General features: G+C 44.1%; 1 long non-coding RNA gene across 1 annotated transcript; it reads right to left on the reverse strand.

Moving 5' to 3' along the window:
* Nucleotides 1-7026: 7026 nt before the first annotated feature.
* Nucleotides 7027-8464, reverse strand: LOC309793981. The gene is made up of 3 exons (XR_014291965.1): nucleotides 8234-8464; nucleotides 7721-7841; nucleotides 7027-7253 (listed from the first exon to the last, which is right to left on the reverse strand). It is a non-coding gene; the product is annotated as an uncharacterized lncRNA (long non-coding RNA).
* Between the last annotated feature and the right edge of the window lie 12165 nt (nucleotides 8465-20629).

The raw sequence follows: 20629 nt of genomic DNA on the forward strand, positions 1-20629 counted from the left end.
CATAATACTAGCAGAATTAGATTTCACCATTTCAACTCAGGAAACTAGTGGTAGTCAATATTCTCTGGCTCTTGAAAGTTGGGATGGTAATAAAACACAATTCGACATTTTGCAATTACTGCTTAAAGATATTGAATACAAATTTAACATCAGCTCTCTTCTTCAGGTGATGACACTTACCAAAGAGTTAAGCCTGCAGTGCATTTAGATGATATGACATTCAGGAATTTATTTACAGTACTATTTCCTCAGTTATCCGTGTTAGGCAATACTTACTGACTTTCTACTGGAGCAATTGACTATTAGCTCTTTTACCATCACTAGCAATTCACCACCTCCAGTTGTCCCAATAGAATTGTTTCACATTTCCTGGTAAATATCATATATTTAAAATGCCTAAATTGTGATCGTCTACATTGCTTACTACTGCACCAAGTAATGACATGATAACTGTTTACTCTCTTATATAGAGTTCTGTCTTCCTTGGAGTTGATAATTTGCATAATTTTCTATTATTCTATTGCCAATTCACTCCTAAAGTCACCTAACGGTGTGTCATATTAGAAAAAATACCCATATACATTGGATAATTGTCTTAGAGCTGCTATAACAAAGTATCAGAGACTGGTGGCTTATAAACAACAGAAATTTATTTCTCATAGTTCTGGAGGGTGGAAGTCTGAGACAGGTGTCAGGATGATCCAGTTCTGGTGAAGGTCCTCTTTCAAGTTACAGACTGCTGATTTCTCATGGTGTCCTCACATGGCAGAGAGAGGGTGAAAGAGCTCCTTTGGGGTCCCTTTTATAAGGGCACTAATCTCATTCAGGAGGGCTCCATCCTCATGATCCAAACAGCTCCCGAAGGCCCCCACCTCCTAATGCCATTGCATTGGAGACTAGGACTTCAACATATGACATTTGGGGGAGGGGACAAAAACATTCAGTCCCTAACAAAAATCTGTCAGTCCCAGTTTTTGCTGGGGACCTTTTTCCACAACTCTCTATGTTCTTGTCCCAATGTCCATGGATTGTTTTCTAGGACTCTGTCTGGTTGTTCCTAGACTACCCTTCACCTTCCCCTGGACTGGATTTTCTGCTTCCAATGTTTTCTTTGGTTTGCTCTCTCATTTTGTGAAAGCACATTCTCTAGCAGCTTTCTAAAGAAATGTGCACTTTAGGTAAATCTTTTAACACATCAAAAAAAGTTTTTATTCTACATTCAACCTTGAGTCAATGTAGAATTATAGGCTGAAAATAATCTTCCCTCATAATCTTTTAAAGGAATTTCTCACCATTGTCTAGCACCCAGTATTGCTACTGGAAAGTCTGATAACATTCTGATTCCTGCTTCTTTGTATACAGACTTTTATTTTTCCTCCCTGGATGTTTTTAGGGTTTTCTTTTTGTTCTAGTATTCAGAAATACCATCATGATGAGCCTTGTTATGGGTGTTGTGCTGTCCATAGGCCTGGACACTCAACAAACCTTTGCAGTCAGGAGACCCAAATTTAGTTCTGAGAAATTTTCTTGTGTTATTTCCTTAATGATTTCTTCCTGTCTGTTTTCTCTGACCTCACTCTTAATAGAACTCCTATTGCATAGACCCTCACAGATATATCCTCTTGTTGCATTTCCTCTCTCTTCCTTTATTCATATTTTGGTTTTATTTTCCTAGGTGACTTCTGGGTTATTCTTTAAAACTATCTTCAAACTATTCTCAGAGTTTTAAAAAATTTAGGTTAATGTATTTGTATTTTTAAGAGTTTTATCTCATTTTCTATTTGTTATTTTCTAAAAGCAATTTATTCTTGTTTTATCGGTAGGATAGGTTCTTCATCTCCCTGAGGACAGTAAAGTAATAACTGTATTAAAAAAAAAACACAACTTTCCTAAATCAAGTATACTTCAACTAAATTTTTTTTCTCTTGTTTCCGCTTCATCTCTGTTTCCTTCCACCTTTATTTTTCTCAGATTCTTTTCTTTCATCTTTCATTTTGCTCAAATTGCTATTTTCCTACCTTTTCTTAAGGGATAAGCTCTAAAAACACTCACTTAGATCTCTGTTTGCCTTAGATTGGGGGAAGAGGGCTGATTAATTCATAGGTTCCAATGTGGGTGATCCGTCTGCTATCCCTGGGGGAACTCAGAATGGTGGCATGTTAAAGTGTTTTCTCTGGGACCAGTAAGTGTTTCCTTAAATTAACACGCCAATCTCCAGCTTAGGAAAGTATATATTTTGATTTAGGGTCAGGGGAGCAGAATTTGGCAGGCGGGCTGGGAATTCCAATGTTCAGAATGCAGACCTTGACTTAACTTACTCCATCCTATTTTTATCCCTATGCTTCCTTCCTTCCCTCCTGATGTACCTGAGCTTGGAGATTTCTGGATACATTTCTCCAAATACTAAGCAGTCCATTTTCTGTAGAAGGAAGACAGGTGGAGCTAGTTTGTGGCTGTGTGGGATGACAGAGAGGAGGTTGTGGTGGTAGGTGTGGGGACAGTTGCACTGTGCAAAGACAACCAACCCCCCTCTTTTGGATCCATATCCTCCCTCTGCTTCCCATAGTCTGTGGTGCCAAGCTTGAGCTTCTTGAGGTTCTGTAGGATGATCTGACTCTCTTATCATGAGCATCCTCCCTTCTCTGTACATCTTCCCTGAAATATACACACACAGGTGATAACTTCCTGCCCTCTGCTATCATTATTTCATCTGTGTTCTATCTTCCAAAAACACACTGAAAACTTTCAACAGCTATTTCCTCTTTCCCAGTCTCTCAGAACTTGTGGTTTACTACCAGCAATTTAGTGAGTTTAGTGGGATTTAGTGAGAGGAGATAAACATGGGAAGTTTATGTACCATGTTAAAAAAAAAAGTCCCTTTGGTTTTCTAAATCAAATTAACATTGACTCTAAGGTATCCATGGTGGTGAGATAAGTGACCTCGGTTTGTGTTAAGATCATTCCCTTCCCCAGGGCTTAACAGGGTCTCAGGGACTTGGCGCCTGGAAAATAGAAGACAGCCTGTAGATTTCTGTCCCTTGTGGTCACCACCAGGATTTGCTTCTTTCACAGCAACATCAGAATGCGCAATTGCTTTATTTACTTTTTGATTATGACAGCTTTTACTTTTCACTGTTTTCCTCACTAAACTGAATATTCCAGTAGGTCAGGGATGATGTCTGCCTTGTTTACTGTTTTGTTCTCAGCTCCTCACACTATGCCTGTCACATACATGAAATCAATATCTGTTTGTTCAATAAATGAATAAATAAATGAATGTTTTTAAACAAGACTTCCAGATGATTCTGATGCAGTTGTCCACTGACCACACTTTGATAGATGCTACAGTGTATTTGCTTTGCCTCTTTTTGAAATCAGTAGTCCTCAATTAAATTCAGTTTGAGTCCATTCAATTCAACCCCCCTGAGAGCAGCACCGCAAGGCAGGAGCTACAACCCTGTTGACCTAAGAAGAAGGGTCTTGGCTCCCCCAGTAGCCTCACCCATGCAACAGTCAGAGCACAAACACACACCCTCCAACCCCGAGGCACCAGCAAAACAGGTGTACAATGCATGTGAATATTTGTGGTTTCTGGCCTCTTGGCATCATCCTCCTTCCTAATGGTACCATGGATTTGTTTTGGAGGAGGAAGGCTTTCCCCTCCACACTCATGCAGACCTACTTTGGTGGGCCTGTCAAGTGCTGTCTGTCTAAGCCTGGAGCAGCCTCCTTATCTACACTTGGTTACTTGGACTCCTTTCCCAGCCTCCACATCTTGAGCTAAGTGATGCCAGGACAGGCAGAGCCAGCCAAGGGCTTCCATTTCAGTGCTGGCACCCAGGGCAGATGGTCGAGGAGTTCTTCCTGCCCTAACACCCCAGGCCCTCTGCCTGCCATCTTGTCACTGTGCCTTCTCCCAAGTCTGTGCTCTGGTTTCCCATAATCCTTTCTTCTCTTTCTCTCTGGCGTGGACTTCTAGCTAGGTTCTCAGTATCCTTCTGCTTAAAGAACAACTGATTTAATTGGGTGTGACAGTATATGCTCCAAAAAGTGATATTTCCCTACTTCCCTTGCCATGTGCCACAGTTCTAACCAATGAGATGTGAGCAGAAGTTGTAGGTAGATTTATTACTAAAGTTTATTGAAAGAATAAATACTCTCTTGAGTATTCATATCTCTGCCTCATTAAGGAAAGGCCCCGGGGTGAGGACAGATGCCATTCCTCCCCTTAGCCCTGGCCACATGAGCATATGCCCCATAATGAGAAAATGGACAGTTGCAAAGATATTAACTTATGCAACAGATGATCTGATTCATCACATTACAAAGTGTTTCATTTTACCCAAAATACTACTCATTTGGTTTCTTTGAATATCATGTCTCCCTCCCTTCCTCAGTTACATTTAAAGTAAAATTTCAGAAGTTTTTATTTCAGGGCCACATAGTGGTTCAAATCTTGAGCTCTGGACACAGGCGGAGATGGGCTTGAACCCTAGATCTGTTATTTCCTCAAGCAAATAATATAGCCATTCTGAGCTGCAGGTTCCTCATTGGGAAAATGCCATTACTTCAGAAGCTCATAATGAGGATGAAATAATACTCCTGAAACTCCTGGCTTATAGAAATGGTAACTAATGTTAGCTAGCATTATAATGTTAGCTGTCAGTATTATTGATCACAAAATGCAGACTACACATTGATTCAGCCTGAGAGATTCCTGTCTAATTTACACCAATAAGGGCAGAATTAATAGTGATTTTCCAGCTTCTATGTGCATTTTTAGAATCATACTTGGGAAATAAAAACATTGTATCACTCCTGCTTTCACACCTTATAATTCTGACTGTCCCTAAACTATTGTAATCGTGTTTGTCAATAGAACTCCTAATTAATATTTCTATAGCTCCTAGGAGAGGTAGGTTTGTTTTTATTTTTATGTTGGGATACATAAAATAAACTGAACCAACTATAAGTATTCAGTTCAATGGGCTTTGACAATCATATATATCCGTATAACCACAATCCGAAACAAGAGGAGAGGTAGGTTTTTATTCTGCCTTGACTCTTAAATTTTATTTTGCCCTCTTCGTTATGATGTTCTTAATAAGTGACAGATATTAGAAAGTGACCCAAGTAGCCAGCAGCCACCAGATAAGAAAGACTCAAGGGTGACTCTGAAAAATGGGTTTCTTGATCCGGTTTTCTCACATTCTCCCCAGCACCTCGCTGCTCAGACCTCCCCTGACCTTGTAGCTTCAACATTTCTCTCTGCCTGTGTTGCTTCCTCTCAGCCTAGAAATGCTTTGAAACTCTTATTCCAAATAAATCCTCTCTTGAACCGCGTCTGCTGCAATTACCGCCCAATCTCTCTCTCAGCTTCCCCAAAGAGAAGTCTTTGCTTCTTCAGCCTCCACTGTGGTCTGACTGCTACTTCCTTGACATGGTTCTCAATAAAAGTTGGCTCTTGTGACCCCTCCCTGCCCCCACCCAGGGGAGAGCTTGTGTCTGACTGAGATTTCCAAACATCCACTGCTAGGGATCTGCACAAGTCCAAGTACAGTGGATGGACAGGGAAAATACCAAGGGTACCGGGGATCATATATATTCTCATCACTGGTCTAAATAGCTTGAAATGTGAAAAAACACCACTGGACTGGACCTTTGTTTGTTGTTGTTTTGTTTTTGCTCCTTCGACCCAACCAGCATGATGTAGTGGGAGTCCCACTCAGCGACGGAGCAGCTGCTATAGGACGCTTCCACCACCAGGGAGCTGCCGGGGCCATCACTGACCCAGGTGCCACCATCAGAGTCATTCTGCAGCCTGTGCAGCAGCCTGCGGTCATCCCAAGCTACTAGTGCAGGAGGAGTCGCTGTCTCCTGGCTGAGGTTTCTGGTGAACTGGAAGAAGGACCTGTGGTTCATTGTGAGGGAGAACTCTGATCTGGGCTTTGCCTGGACTGGCCTGATTCGCCAGCGATTCAGGCAGCCTCTCCTATCCGTTCCTCTCTGCAGAGAACATGACCTGCTGCCGGAGGCTGGGAGGGTCACTGCAGGGTCAGCTGGAGGGAGGACAAGGCCCTGGCTGGCTGGCTCAGGTCACAGAGCAACCTCACTGTGGCTGCCTGGTGCGGACACTTCCCACTTGCCGTATATACAGGCTGGATACAGATACGAAATGTTAAGAGTAAACACGTAAAATTAGACCGAAAATTAGAAAGAAAAAAATGATAAGTGAAAAAATTTTTAACATCTTTATTGGAGTATAATTGCTTTACAATGTTGTGTTAGTTTCTGCTGTATAACAAAGTGAATCCGCTATACGTATACAATGTCCCCATATCCCCTCCCTCTTGCGTCTCCCTCCCTCCCTATCCCACCCCTCCAGGTGATCACAAAGCACCGAGCTGATCTCCCTGTGCTATGCGGCTGCTTCCCACTAGCTATGTATTTTACATTTGGCAGTGTATATATGTCCATGCCACTCTCTCACTTCGTCCCAGAAATTTTATAAAGAAAGTAATTAGATAATGAAATAAAAGTTAAGACTAAGGAGATCAAATAGTGGGAAAATTAAAATTACGCTTTGTGCTGAGCATTATGGGATGGGTGGGTTCAGTACATAGAATGAGCCTGACTCTGCTTTCAAAGCCCAGCTCTACAAGAATTCTCGTTTCCTTTATTGACTCTAACTCAACCTAAATTTTGGATGCAAGTCCCTCAGTTGTTTCGAAGGCTCCGCCCACTCTGCCCCCTGGTCATGGTGAAGCTCCGGCTCGTCGTCAGTGCCATGGCTGGCGAGGTAACGGGAGGGCGACGGCTGTAATTACAATCGTCTCTTCACACCGGTGACCACTGAGCATCCTCTACCCTGAACACCGGCCCCCACAGGTGAGAGGCTCCTGACTGACCTTGGTCCACCCAGGGATGAGGTCTCTTTGCTGATGCTGGGAGCCTGTCTCCAGATTCTGTCTTTTTGAACACGTCATAAGACCATTCCCTCTCCGCTCTGGCCACCTCCTCAGGCTCTGCCCCCACAGGTCCCAAAGGCCCCTTAATACCCACCCCTTCCTCTCCCTGCTGTTCTCTCCCTGACTCTCCTTTCACCTGATGTGTCTCTCTGACTCATCTCACTTATCACCTTCAGTGGGCTGAGATCTTCAGAAACAAATTCCAGGACAGGAGATTTTTGATGGCAACTTCTTTCTTTCTGGCTGTAGACTCTTACTGGGATGAAACACAGAGCTTTCTCTCTGCTTTAAGTGGGTGGGGGGACCAGGGTAGGGAGGAAAGGATGGGGAAATATATGGAGGAGAAACAGAAATTAATCTCTTAAGATATCATCCAGCTTTGTACATTACATTAAAGTTAATGACATGGAGAGATACTCAAGATTTATAAACTGTAAGGAGCAAGGTTAAATGAGCATGTGTCCTATGAGAGCATTTCTGAAATATATAAACATGTGCACATAGAGAAAAACAGGATATAAATATAATGTTTATATAAAATATAAATATGGAGAGAAAAGACAGAAATGAAATCCAGCTGTGTTTTCTATAGACAGCAGCCTAGCAGATTCTTCTTCCCTTTTGACTTTTCTGTATTTTTTTAAACTTTTCCATGGTGAGCTTCCTTTAGTTGTAAGATAAAACCGAAGAAATAAGACCAGATAAACATATATATTAGCCATAAGAAGAGAAGATAGCCTTATAATACCTACTCTTTTTTTTCTGTGTCTCCCAGACATCTTTTCAGGAGAGGATTCAGGAAGCTAGGCTAATGTCCTGCAGGGTGACTGCTTCTGGTGGATTAATGTCCTTTGCTTTGGGAACTCTGCATTTCTGCTGGTGAAGAAAAGGACCCACTGAGTCTCTGGCAGCCACATCAGGCCTGTCTTACTACCCAGGTCTAATATGCCGTTCTGTGCTGCCCGCCTGCTTTAGGAAGAACTCACGCCCCACTACACACTCTGCAGGCTGGGTGGGGTGGGGATGGGAAGCCAACCTCCCTCAGTGGTGAGGACCCACGCCGAATCCACTACTGAATCAGTGTAAAAATACACACATGGCAGCCAGCATTTGGCTCCAAGTGTGTTTAGTATCCGCCTGTGGGCACACTTTACTTTTAGGGCGGTGGGATTGCTTGGGACTTAGAGCAGGAAGCCTGCCATGCAGCTGCTCCCAGCTTTACTTGGTGACCTCAGAAAGCCCTGCAGTGAAGCACCAGCTCCTACCTGGTGAAAATCCTCTTCCAGCTAAAAGCTAAGTGGCCTCCAGCAGACAGTGATGGAAATAACAGGCAAATCACAGTTAACGCTGTGCCTTGGAGCAGAAGCCGCTAATGAGTCTAATCCATCCACATTTCAGACGCCTCAGCTGTCTGCATCTCTCCCTCAGAAAGACAGAGGCACACAGTCCCCCTCTTTGGATGTCCATTCATTTACCAACGATTCCATCAAACCCAGCTCCCCAGATTACATTTTAAATGATGGAGTGTTCCAGGATGCTGTCTGCAAACAAACCAGGCTTTGTAAATGTGAAGGATGATTGTTATTGGCATCCATAGCTCCCAGGGCACATTCCCAAGTTGTAAGATTCTCTGTGTTTCAGGCAGACTTTGTGCTCCTCCACTGCAGCCGGGCTTCTGACTACAGGCAGCATGATTGATGGACAGCTCTGAGGAGAAGTAATTTCTTCGAGAAGCACTAGGACCCCTCCTTCCTCCAGCTTGGACTAAAGGGCAAAGAAAGCAGCAAGCTCACTTATAGTTTTCTTGTTTTGTCTTGTTTTTTTTTTTTTGTAGTTTGGCATTTTTGTGAGCTCTCAAAATTGATTTCCTTTCACCCTAAACACTGTTGCTTCCCTGACAGTCAGTTTCAAGTAGATATCTGTCTGTTCATCATGTGATATGACTGTCCACTGCATATCAGCAATGGCTTGGAGCCTGGGGGTCCTTGAAGCTTTAAGACCATCTGGAGGAGCTTCCTGGATTGCTGGTTATTCCAAGTCTCCTCACAACCACTTGGTTGAAAATACAGTAAAGGAAATGAAAATTAACCCCATGTTAGGACAGCTGGTCTCTGGGAATTCAGTTTGTTGAAAAGAAAGAAGTAGGTTCATGACTGATTCCTCAGCCATCCAAGGAATTTAAAAATTATTTCTGGAATGTCTAAGGCTGAAAGCTTTTGCAGATTCCAAAAGCAGGTTCTGACAGTGAACTCCACCTTACACGCCACCCAGAGTACATGCTAGATTATCATGGTGTCTGTAGTTCCATCAGATGGTCGGGATGTGTCCTTCCGCCCTACTCCTTGTTGACTGGACCCTCTGGGGCAGCTAGAATATGTGGGAATAAATTGAGGGTGGACATTTTCATTACAGTCCCACTGCCTCTGGTTATAGGTAAAGCATTCAGTGCCCACAGTGTCAAGAATATAGGCCCCATCATGGGCAAATTTGTGTCAAGTTCCAGGTTCTCACATCCTTCACATAACCTCCCGACACACATTTAGCATCTTCTCTTGGGTGTCCTCGTATCTGTACCAGCCAGACCAATTTGATCTTCCAAGTTCCAAATTACAGATGTTCAGCCTATGCCCATCAAAATTACATGGCCAATTAAAACAATTTTTTTCCAAGCATAGCTTTGAGTCCATTAGAGCCCCATTATGATTCTGCTTGGGACCTCAACCAACTCATAGTACAGATCAAGCCATTTTCCCCCAAGGCGCACCTCCTAAAATCAGAGGGAACTTGACGAGCACAGCTCTCTGGGGAGGGCTAACGCATCATCTTACCAATGCCCTAGGCTATAGGTAGCAGATGGGCCCGCTGGGCCAAAGATAAGGCCATTTCAGAATACCAATGGTTGTGATCAACATCCCCTCCTGGGTGAGAAGCGTCAAATCAAGCCCATCACTTAGTCTAATTAAGGGAGTAGAAAGCAGTGGGGAAGAGAACACATTAAAATACAACTGGACATCAGTGATGAGCTTGTAAGATCAAGAAGGCTAGGAATGTAACAAGAGAGCTCTGGAAGTGACAGGCTGTTGGGACACTTGCTGTTTTGTAGACTGATTATCAAGAGGCTTTAAGAGATGCAAAATGCTTACCAAGCAACTTCTGGAATTGCAAAACACACTTCCTGCTCATAACTCTGCTAAGGGGATTTTTTTCCACCAACAAAAGGTAATTAAATTATTTTTTTCCATTTGGGATAGGAAAAGGAGAGAGAGTGGGAAACAATTAGGATCTAACCTCATAGAGTCTGCAAATATTTAATGAAGTTATTTCTATTTTGCCTAGTTTGTGATTAAAGAAAATACATATGTGCTCTTAATTTGTCTAGCAAGGAAATAAATCCAGTGGAGAAGTGTTTTTTTTTTTTTTTCCCCCCTGGTTTGTTTTTATTTTTTGGCTGCACCCCACGGCTGGTGGGATCTCAGTTCCCCAACCAGAGATCAAACCTGTGCCCCCTGCAGTGGAAGCACAGAGTCCCAACCACTGGACCGCCAGAGAAGTCCCAGAAGTTTTAAAAACTGGCTGAATTCAATTTCCAGAGGATGGTTTTAACAAAGCAGTGTAATCATCATCATCATCACCATCGTCACCATAATTTTCCCTTTAGTACCTCAAAGATCCATGCCAAAATGAGCTAATACATGTGGAAGGCTGTATTAAGCTCTAAAATACCATTTACACGCAAAAGCTTATTATTATGCCACAGAGTCAGGCCCTCTTCTTCAGCATGCTTCTGTGTGTGCTAAGAAACTAACAAAAGGGTTTCCCTGGTGGCGCAGTGGTTGAGAGTCCGCCTGCCGATGCAGGGGACACGGGTTCATGCCCCGGTCCAGGAAGATCCCACATGCCGCAGAGCGGCTGGGCCCGTGAGCCATGGCCGCTGAGCCTGTGCGTCCGGAGCCTGTGCTCCGCAACGGGAGAGGCCACAACAGTGAGAGGCCCGCGTACCGCAAAAAAAAAAAAAAAAAAAAAAAAGAAACTAATAAAAGATTTTTTTTGGTTTTCAAGAAAATACACTGGTGTTTCCACACAAAGAGGTTACACATGAGTGTGGATTTCCTGAACACAGAGCCTTATTCTTCTGACATGACTCTGGTGGTTGGTTCCCAGTCCTTCCCACACAGGTAGGAAATCACAGAGCACACTGTCTTCTGTATTTATTTGCATTTAATGAGCAGCTGACACGTTCCATTCAAGCAGCGGTTTTCAACCAGGGGCAAATTTGCCCCCAGGGACAGTTGGCAATGTCTGGAGACCTTCTTGGTGGGCAGGTGCTCCTGGCCTCTAGTGTGTAGAGACCATGGATGTAGCTAAACATCCGACGACACGCAGATGCGCAGGACAGCTCCGCACAGCAAAGGATGATCCACTTAATGTGCCACCTGTGCTGAGGTGGAAAACTCCTGCTTGAACACAGGGAGCTTTCTGCCAAGACAGTCCCCGGCCTCACAGGAAGCAGAGCAGGGGAGAATCAAGCCTCCCCTGAGAGCAGCCGGGACAGAGTTAAGAGCAAAGGACTGTGCTGTGGGAAAACAAACGTGAAGGTCGGTGAGAGCCCTGAGCTGACTGGTGTGATAAGCCAGCCTGCAGGGAATGAGAGACACAGAGATTGCTTAAAAGAGATGCCAACTCTGGAGTATCGAATCTGAACAAGAGGCTCGTGGTGGGCAAAAAGGCAGCCCACCCTCTGTTCCAGAAGAGACAGGATTCCTTGGCCTGGGAGCGTAATCCTTAGCATGTGGCACAAAAAGGAAGGTGGTGAGAGGTCAAAAATCTGAAACGGGGGCAGAGAGTGTTCCCTTTTCATGAGAATTTGCTGAATTAGCAGGAAGGAGAAAAGACTATTGCAAAAGACAAAGAAGAGTTGGTAACCGTCAGCTTAGCAAATGCTGTGTTTTACAGCTGAAAACATTCCTCCGAGGAGAAGCTGTCAAGTTCCTTTCATGGGAGAAGCTGTAGACACTTTTCAGAGGCTGTGGAACTTCGGCTGAATCTTGGAATGAAAGTCGTCCCGAGCAGGGAGGACCCTGAATGCACTTTCCCATCACTGATCTGCTGAGAAGTCTGTTGATTTTTTGAACCCCAATATCATCCCTTATCAACTGGGATTATGGTACTAAATCTGATTCAGAAAACTTGTTGTGAGCCTCAACCTTAAGCAAGGAGGTTGTGAAGTATGCATAAGTGAGCAAGACCCTGTCCCTACCCTTAAGCGACTCAAGTCGACATGATCTGGAAGCTTCCAGCCCTTGAAAGTCCTTGAAGAAGTAGAACTTTGTTTATGATTCCACGGTAGAAACACTCTAGGCAATTTAGCATTTGTTAGGTCAGATTTTTATCCTTAGGAAACTGGAGATCCGGGACTTGCAAAAGGGGAAAAGAAATGGCATCAACCCAACAGTAGCCGAGAGCGAAATGACAAATGTCCACCAGCAGAAAGCAAAGAACAGGCTGATCTTGTTGCATGAGTGACGTGCATGGGGTCTGCAGACCGGTCCCGTTGCCAGCAGCTCAGACATTCAAGGCCCTGGGGCCCGGGAGCCCATCAGTGAAATGTTCCCATAAGTTACCAGAAGGTCTGTGCAATTACCACATGGGCTCAGGTGGCGGGTCCACAGTTGCACTCACCTGTCAAGGTTTAAGAGTAAGTCTGGGGCTTCCCTGGTGGCGCAGTGGTTGAGAGTCCGCCTGCCGGTGCAGGGGACATGGGTTCGTGCCCCGGTCTGGGAAGATCCTACGTGCCGCGGAGCGGCTGGGCCCGTGAGCCATGGCCGCTGGGCCTGCGCGTCCGGAGCCTGTGCTCCGCAACGGGAGAGACCACAACAGTGAGAGGCCCACATACCGCAAAAAAAAAAAAAAAAAAAAAGAGTAAGTCTGGGTACTCTTCCAACTTCACCCAAGCCTGAAAGCCAAAGACAGTAAAAAGGGAAGTGACCATTTAGTATCGGAGAGCAATGAACAAGGCTGGGAGTTCACATTTCTGTTAAAATGAAAGTGAATGCAGGAGACCATGGTCAATCCACTTTATAGGCCTCCTAACACACATCATAAAAATGATGAGTTTTCCTTGCTAATGAGATACAAATTGAAGCAGTAAATTGTGACTGTTGTGTAGTTTTTCAGTAAGTCCCATCAGGCCCTGTGCCCACCTTTCTCTGAAGTATAAATTTCTCATTATTGCACCAAATGGCTCACATGATGCTCGCAAAGTTCCTACGAGACATCTTTGCAAAGCTGTGCCAGCTGTTTGCCAGGAAAGATGGAGCAGGACCTGCCCTTTATCTGTCTTGGATGAGGTACTAGAGTTGTCGTGTATGTCACGCTGTCCAGTAGCACTCTGACCCTCTGTCCGTGCCCTAAAAAAAGGAATGAGTCCGTTCTGCTGGGACATGTGAAAATATTTGCCTCACTATCAGAGGGCTGAAATCTGTGCAGATATCTCTAGAAATTGGATTATATTGTTATATTACAAAGACACGAGCAGCAGAATAATCCTTTGGTGGGTCTCCGGGTCTCCCGGTGTCATGGAATTGCCTTCTTTTTGCTTATTTCAACAGAAAATAAGTAAGCTCAACCCAGAGAAAGAAGCTGGATCCAATTTTGTCGTGCCTGATACAGTAAACTTTGAGTTGTAAATTTTGATACATCCCTGTATGACTCTTCTCCCAACTGAGGTAACACTAGATGATCTTAAGGATCATTTATGACTCTAAGATTTTACGGTTTTTCAAGGCCTGATGATTAATGTGATACTTACACTGAAGCTTGATAAAAGTAAATACTTAAAAAATTCCACCTACAAATAAATTATATACATATTAAAACAAGTTTAGTTTTTTAAATCGGGGTAAATCGGTTGTTTTACAATGTTGTGTTAGTTTCTACTGTACAGTGAAGTGGAGTTCCCTGCGCTATATGGCAGGTTCTCGTTAGTTATCTATTTTACATATTAGTGTATATATGTCAGTCCCAATCTCCCAATTCATCCCACCCTCCCTTTCCCCCCTTGGTGTCCATACGTTTGTTCTCTACGTCTTTGTCTCTATTTCTACCTTACAAACCAGCACTGAGATGGGAGACTTAAACCCAACCATATCAATAATTACATTAAATGCAAATGGACTAAATATTCCAGTTAAAAAACATAAATTGTCGGGCTTCCCTGGTGGCGCAGTGGTTGAGAGTCCGCCTGCCGATGCAGGGGACACGGGTTCGTGCCCCGGTCTGGGAAGATCCCACATGCCGCAGAGCGGCTGGGCCCGTGAGCCATGGCTGCTGAGCCTGCGCGTCCGGAGCCTGTGCTCTGCAACGGGAGAGGCCACAACAGTGAGAGGCCCGCATACCGCAAAAAGCAAGCAAACAAACAAACAAACAAAAAAACCCCCAAAAAACATAAATTGTCAAATGGATTAAAAAATAAAAGACTCAGTTCTATGCTGTTAACAGTAAACACATTTCAATTACTGTTAAAAAGCTGGAAAAATATATTATGCAAACACTAAACCTAGGAAATCTGGTGTGGTTACATTAATATCAGATTAAGCAGACTTTAAGAAAAAGACTATTAGCAAGTATAAAGGGGGACAATTCTTGCTGATAAGAGGATCGATTCATCAAGATCAAATATGGAACTTCTCAGTGAAGCAAGATGACTGAGTGTGAACTCTTCAATAAACTCCAAAGCAAAAAGCACTACAAGACACCAGGATAAATCCATATTCAGTTGCTTAATCTTAGAAGTGAATTTGCACTGTCTGAACTTTTATATGGCCAGACAAAATATTGTCTTGGTAACAAGAAAATATCTTCCAACAAAAGAATACAAATGAGCTAAAAACTGCTCTTTGCTTACTCTGAATATGTCCCATATGGCAGAGAAATAAAGAATTAAGATGAATGGACTACTGTTCATGTCAGAAGGAAGGCTTTGGAGTTACTGTGTGTATGTGTGCATGTGTGCACGTGTGTGTGGTGCAGTCTAGAGGTGCTTAAAGAAGCAGGAGTACCAGAGAGAAAGGATTCCCTGTCCCTGACTCAAACAGGGGAGGTGAGGACTTCCCTGGTGGTCCAGGGGTTAAGACTCCACGCTTCCACTGCAGGGGGCGCGGGTTCGATCCCTGGTCGGGAAAGTTCCTCATGCCGTGCAGTGTGGCCAAAAAGAAAAAAAAAAACAAAAACATGGGAGGTGTGAATAGGGGAATTGGCTCAAGTCCAATATTTTACAGCCTAATGGACAAGATTTTCTGGATAAACACTTAAATCCACAGAGGAAATGAATAAAGTTCTGTAAAACAACAACCCAGAGGAGGTAACATAGAAAGGATGCAGGCTGGGGCAGATTCTAACAGACCCGCACAGAAATGCAGGGAAAACGAAAGCTCAGTGACAGAGAACACAGAAGCAGCAGGCAGAGATGTAACCCAAGCTAAGGACCAAGAGGAGAAACAAAGTGAAAGTGTCAGAAAATGGAAGAGGCTCTACGAGAGAAAAGGCTGGTGGTCAAGCTGGGCAGGGGAGTATGTGAGCACAGTGAGACCACACTTACAGGAGACCCAGAAGCTTGCACCAGCTCAGAATTGATGAGGAGAATAAGGGGCTGAAATGACCCTGTGGAAAGAAAACACAGACTGAGGCACATAAGTAAAGCCCTGGTTTCACCAGGTATTGGCTTCCTGTGGCTATTGTAACAGAAGACCACAAACGGGGAGGCTTAACAACAGCGGAAATTTATTGTCTCAGTTCCAGAGGTGAGAAGCCCCAAATCAAGGTGTCCGTAGGGTTGGTTCCTTCTGGAAGGAGACTCCGTTGCACAGCTCTCTCCTAACTTTCATTGGCGGTCAGCAAGCCCTGGCTTTCCTTGGCTTGCAGATGCATCACTCCAATCTCCACTTTCCTTCTCCCATGACCTCCTCCTCTGTATCTCTGTATCTCAAACCTCCCTTTCTCTTCTCCTATAAGGATACCAGTTGCTGGATTTCGGGGCCACCCTAAATCTAGGATGATCTCATCTCAAGATCCTTAACGGCATCTGCAAATACCCTTATTCCAAACAAGGTCACGTTGTGAGGTTCCAGGGGGACATCAGTTTGCGGGGGACACAGTTCTACTCACTACACCAGGTGACTCCTTGGTAACGAATTGATCCAAATTACCTCAGACTCTAGACCAGCACTTCTCAAATTTGAATGTGCCTATAATCACCTGGGGATGTTGTTAACATGCCGATTCTGATTCAGTAGTTCTGGGCTGTAGCTGAGAATCTGCACTTCTACAAGATTCCAAGTGATGCTGATGCCGGTGGTCTGGACCACACTGAAGAGCAAAGCTTTAGTGTATATTTGGGAATGTATGCAATCAGTTGGCCATGCTTCACCCCAATACATCTGGGATAACCGTGAATCATTTGAAAAAAATAAGCCGGCACTTTTTTTCTGTGTAAAGTAAGAAATAAACAGAAATCTGGGTGTGGGACAAACAGTTTTCCCTGAGTGGGAAACAGCAAGTTGGGGGAAGACTGTGTGATGTATCTTGTACCCCTCAATCTTCATTAAAATTGTGAGGCCGGCACAATGCATCATGCCCGTGAGGCTTTCAAGGGAGTCTAAATGCACAGAGCTTTGAGTCCAGATTTTGCTTGGGAAAGGACAAATGTCCGTGAGGGAGAAGGCTCTGAGAATTTGCAAAAACTGGGACGGGGGAAGTATCAGGGCTCACATGAGTTGTGAAATCGAGGGTTTAAATCAAGTAAATAGAATACCTGAGAGGTAGGGAGGCCCTAGCTGATACCTGGGTAACGACTCCTAGGTCCCACGTCATTGGTCTTCAGTGGCACAAGATTTAGGAGACTCTGCCTCTAGCTTTGTCATAGTAGAGTCTTTTTTTTTTTTTTGCGGTACACGGGCCTCTCACTGTTGTGGCCTCTCCCGTTGCGGAGCACAGGATCCGGACGCGCAGGCTCAGCTGCCATGGCTCACGGCCCAGCAGCTCCGCGGCATGTGGTATCTTCCCGGACCGGGGCACGAACCCGTGTCCCCTGCATCGGCAGACGGACTCTCAACCACTGTGCCACCAGGGAAGCCTCCATAATAGAGTCTTTTTATCCATAGGTCAGAGAAAAGGGCAGCATGAAAAAAATAGATTTAAAAATAGTCAATTGAGAGCAGTGGTGGATGCGGTTGGTTGGGTCTCAATATTTTGAAATCAATATCCTGTCTCAGTTACCAGGAGGGACACTGCAGCCTCCTGACCCACTTTTAGACTTGGTTTAATAAGAGGAATCTTGCAAAATAAATTCCTCTTCTTAAAGCAAAGGACTTTTCACAGAAAGGGCTGTGGGAGAGGGAAATGAGGGTTAATCTTTAGAAATGGTACCAGTAAATGCCCCGTTTTGCTCTGACAATATTGACTTGGCTGGTACCCTGCAATCCCAGAAAACAGAGATGGTTAAGCAATTCCCCACTCCTTTGTGTTCCAGAACTGGCTTCCTGCCAGGAGCCTTGCCTCCCCATAGGGCTTAGATAATACTCACAGATGCCCGCCTTGTTTACCTAGAACAAGACTAGACAGAGACCCTCCAAATTTCTATTCTTTGCTTCATAATTGTTAATGGAACTATCTGTGATCAATCTGAACAAAATGCTTATTAACCAGATTTTGGTTAAGATTCCCTTGGTGCCCTAAGGCCCTGAATTCGGCCGCACCCTCATCCTGAGCCAGCATGCCACCCTCCTAAAAGGCCCGTCCTGAGGAATAGGCTGACCTCAGGGTAGACTATCCTCTGATCCAGTGACTTCACCTCTGCTCACCCGACTGCCCCACACCTGGTTCTTTCTAGACTTGCTTATTCCTCCCCATAAAAGGAAAGTCCTGGGCTTCCCTGGTGGTGCAGTGGTTGAGAGTCCACCTGCCGATGCAGGGGACACGGGTTCGTGCCCCGGTCTGGGAAGATCCCACATGCCGCAGAGCGGCTAGGCCCGTGAGCTCATGGTCGCTGAGCCTGCGCGTCCAGAGCCTGTGCTCCGCAACGGGAGAGGCCACAACGTGAGAGGCCTGCGTACCGCTAAAAAAAAAAAAAAAGGAAAATCCTTTACTAGGTGGGCTTTGAGACGCTTGTAGAGCTATTGCATGTAGATCTACTCCTATCAATAGGAGTCCCCTAATGCAATAGCTTCCCTTTTCCTACAGCACTACCCCTCTTCCCTTTGCTATAATCCTTTGAAACACAGTCTTTCCTTACCTAAGTCTGGATTTGTTTTTTGTCTGACAGCAAGGGAAATAAAGAGAAATTCGTGCCTGAGTCATCGTTTGCCTATGACTTGAGTTAGTTAAGTCAGCACAATCTCTCTCCCCCTGGGTTTCGGAAATGGTCCTTTGGTCCCACTCCTTGAGCCTTCTTAGGGTAGCAGTGGCAGAGTCAAGAGAGCATCAACCTGGAAGGCCGGACCCCAGTCTTTATTCCCACGTCCACCAATTACAACAGGAACCTTGTGGCTGTGGATCCATCCTGTGGCTTCCTGGACCTCAGTGAAATAATACCTTAAAGGAAACCTTGAGTCTTTTATTTTAGGTCTAACTGCTGCAACTTGGTGATTGATTAGACTTTCCAACCACTAACATGTTGACTTCTAATAGTGTTTTTGATCTTTCACCTAGGCTCTGAAGGCGCACCCAGAGCACCTTGTGTGGTCCCCTGACCCTCCTGACTTTTAGAGTGAATTATTCTAGAAGAAAGGGAGGGATGAAGGAAGAGAGGGATGGAAGAAGATCAATCATTTTTTAAAAGGTATTGAAAGCACTAAATTTTAGCTATCTATGGCTCTCAAACATTTTGAAAATGCAACTTAAACAGAAATATGAGAGTGATGTTTGCTATTTGCTGATTGACAAAACATTATTTTAGGATCAAACTTCAATCCGTTTTAAAAGTGGATTTTCATTTCAAAGGAAATAAACCCTGTTTCAGAATTATCAGGATCTCTCTGAAAAATACCAGAGCATAGGTATGTAAGCTTTTGAATAAAAATTTAAGCTTCAAATTACATCATTAGTAATATACTCCTGCAGGCAACTGTTACTTGGTGGCAAGACATACATCAGTGCCAGGAGATCAGGAAGTGAAGAAGTAGCAAACATTTTGCAGCTTGGTGGATGAAAGAAATCTATCAGGCTGATTTAGTGCAGTTCCCCAGAGATACCTGAAGCCATAAATATTTAAACTTATTGTATTTGGCTTGAATGTGCCAGTTTTATAAGATGGTCACACACAAGATCCACTTCTTCTGCTTCCAAAACCCAAAGATGCAGAAGCAGTGTTTTTTGTGGGAGTCTCCATGAGCTCCCTGGCACTCCCCACTTCCTGTGTAGGTAGGTTGGGACCATGTGGCTAGTTTGGGCCCTAAGAAGGAATAGCAGGTGTCACTTTCCAATCTGAGGCATTGAACAGGAAGGATGTCTCGATGCCCTCCCTCTTATGGGCACTCTGGAAGTTCTACCTGGAGGTGGAAGCATCAGTAGATGAAGACCACAGAGGTAACGTGCCATTTTCATTACCTCATATCAAGGGTACAGACTATCAACATGACATCACCTTGATGTTGACCTTGATGGCCTGGCCAAGGAAAAGTTTATCAGGCTCCTCCAATGTTAGCTTGCTCTTTTCCCCCCTTTTCACACTCTGTGCTTTGGAAAGAAGGAATAAATGCTCTCCCATTTATTTATTTATTGAATCATTTACTTCTATCAACATGGACTTGTGGATATTTGTTTAATGCTTTGGGCTATAATCTAATACTACTTTTTTTGTTTCTCAGATTGTTCTAGCTTGGCCATGAGAGCTCTTCAGAGGCCCCTGTGACCCTTTACACAGGAAGTTAGTCCCTTTCCTCTAAACTTTTCCCAGGAACTGGCACTGTGGGATTTGGTTCATCTTGCAGGATCTAAGTAGTACTTTTTGTTTGTTTGTTTATTGAAGTATCGCAACAGATTTATTTCTCAGAAAATAAAGAGGGTTTCCAAGTAAGTAGGGCCACTGTGTACAAATTAGAGTCAGGAAAGGATGCTTCTCAGCAGTTTCATAGGCCACTTAACATACAGCCTGGGTAAATAAGAGTCCCCATCTACAAAGGGTTTTTCTAAATTTATAGCTTCTAAACAGCCATGAATTTTGCTGCCAGATGGGTCATGAGAGGCAAGCTGATAAAGCTTTCATCTGCAGTGGATCATGTTTGCCCACATGAGTGTTTATTTTCATAACCCATGTGTATTTCAGCCAGGTACAGCTGAGCCCCCCCCCCAAAAAAAAACCCATGCTGGTGAGGGAGGAGGAATCACTCATATCCAGTGCTCACCTGATCTTGATAACTGCTGACTCCTTGCCTCTTCAAAGGAGTATCCAAGGTGATCCTGATTCTGCATATCATTATATATGACAAATGATTGTAAAGTTGATGCATAATACAGCTTAACCTTTAAGCAGTCAATGATTTGCATCACAATCAGTCAACAGCGATCAGGCCTTAATCAAAAGCCATTAAGAAACGAATGTTTGAAGTTCGCCTTTTTCTTCCAGAACTACAACGGGATTGAATCATTTTTCACTGCTATCTCATAAT

This window comes from Mesoplodon mirus, assembly GCF_964341445.2.
Source record: "Mesoplodon mirus genome assembly, chromosome: 2".
NCBI lineage: Eukaryota > Metazoa > Chordata > Mammalia > Artiodactyla > Ziphiidae > Mesoplodon > Mesoplodon mirus.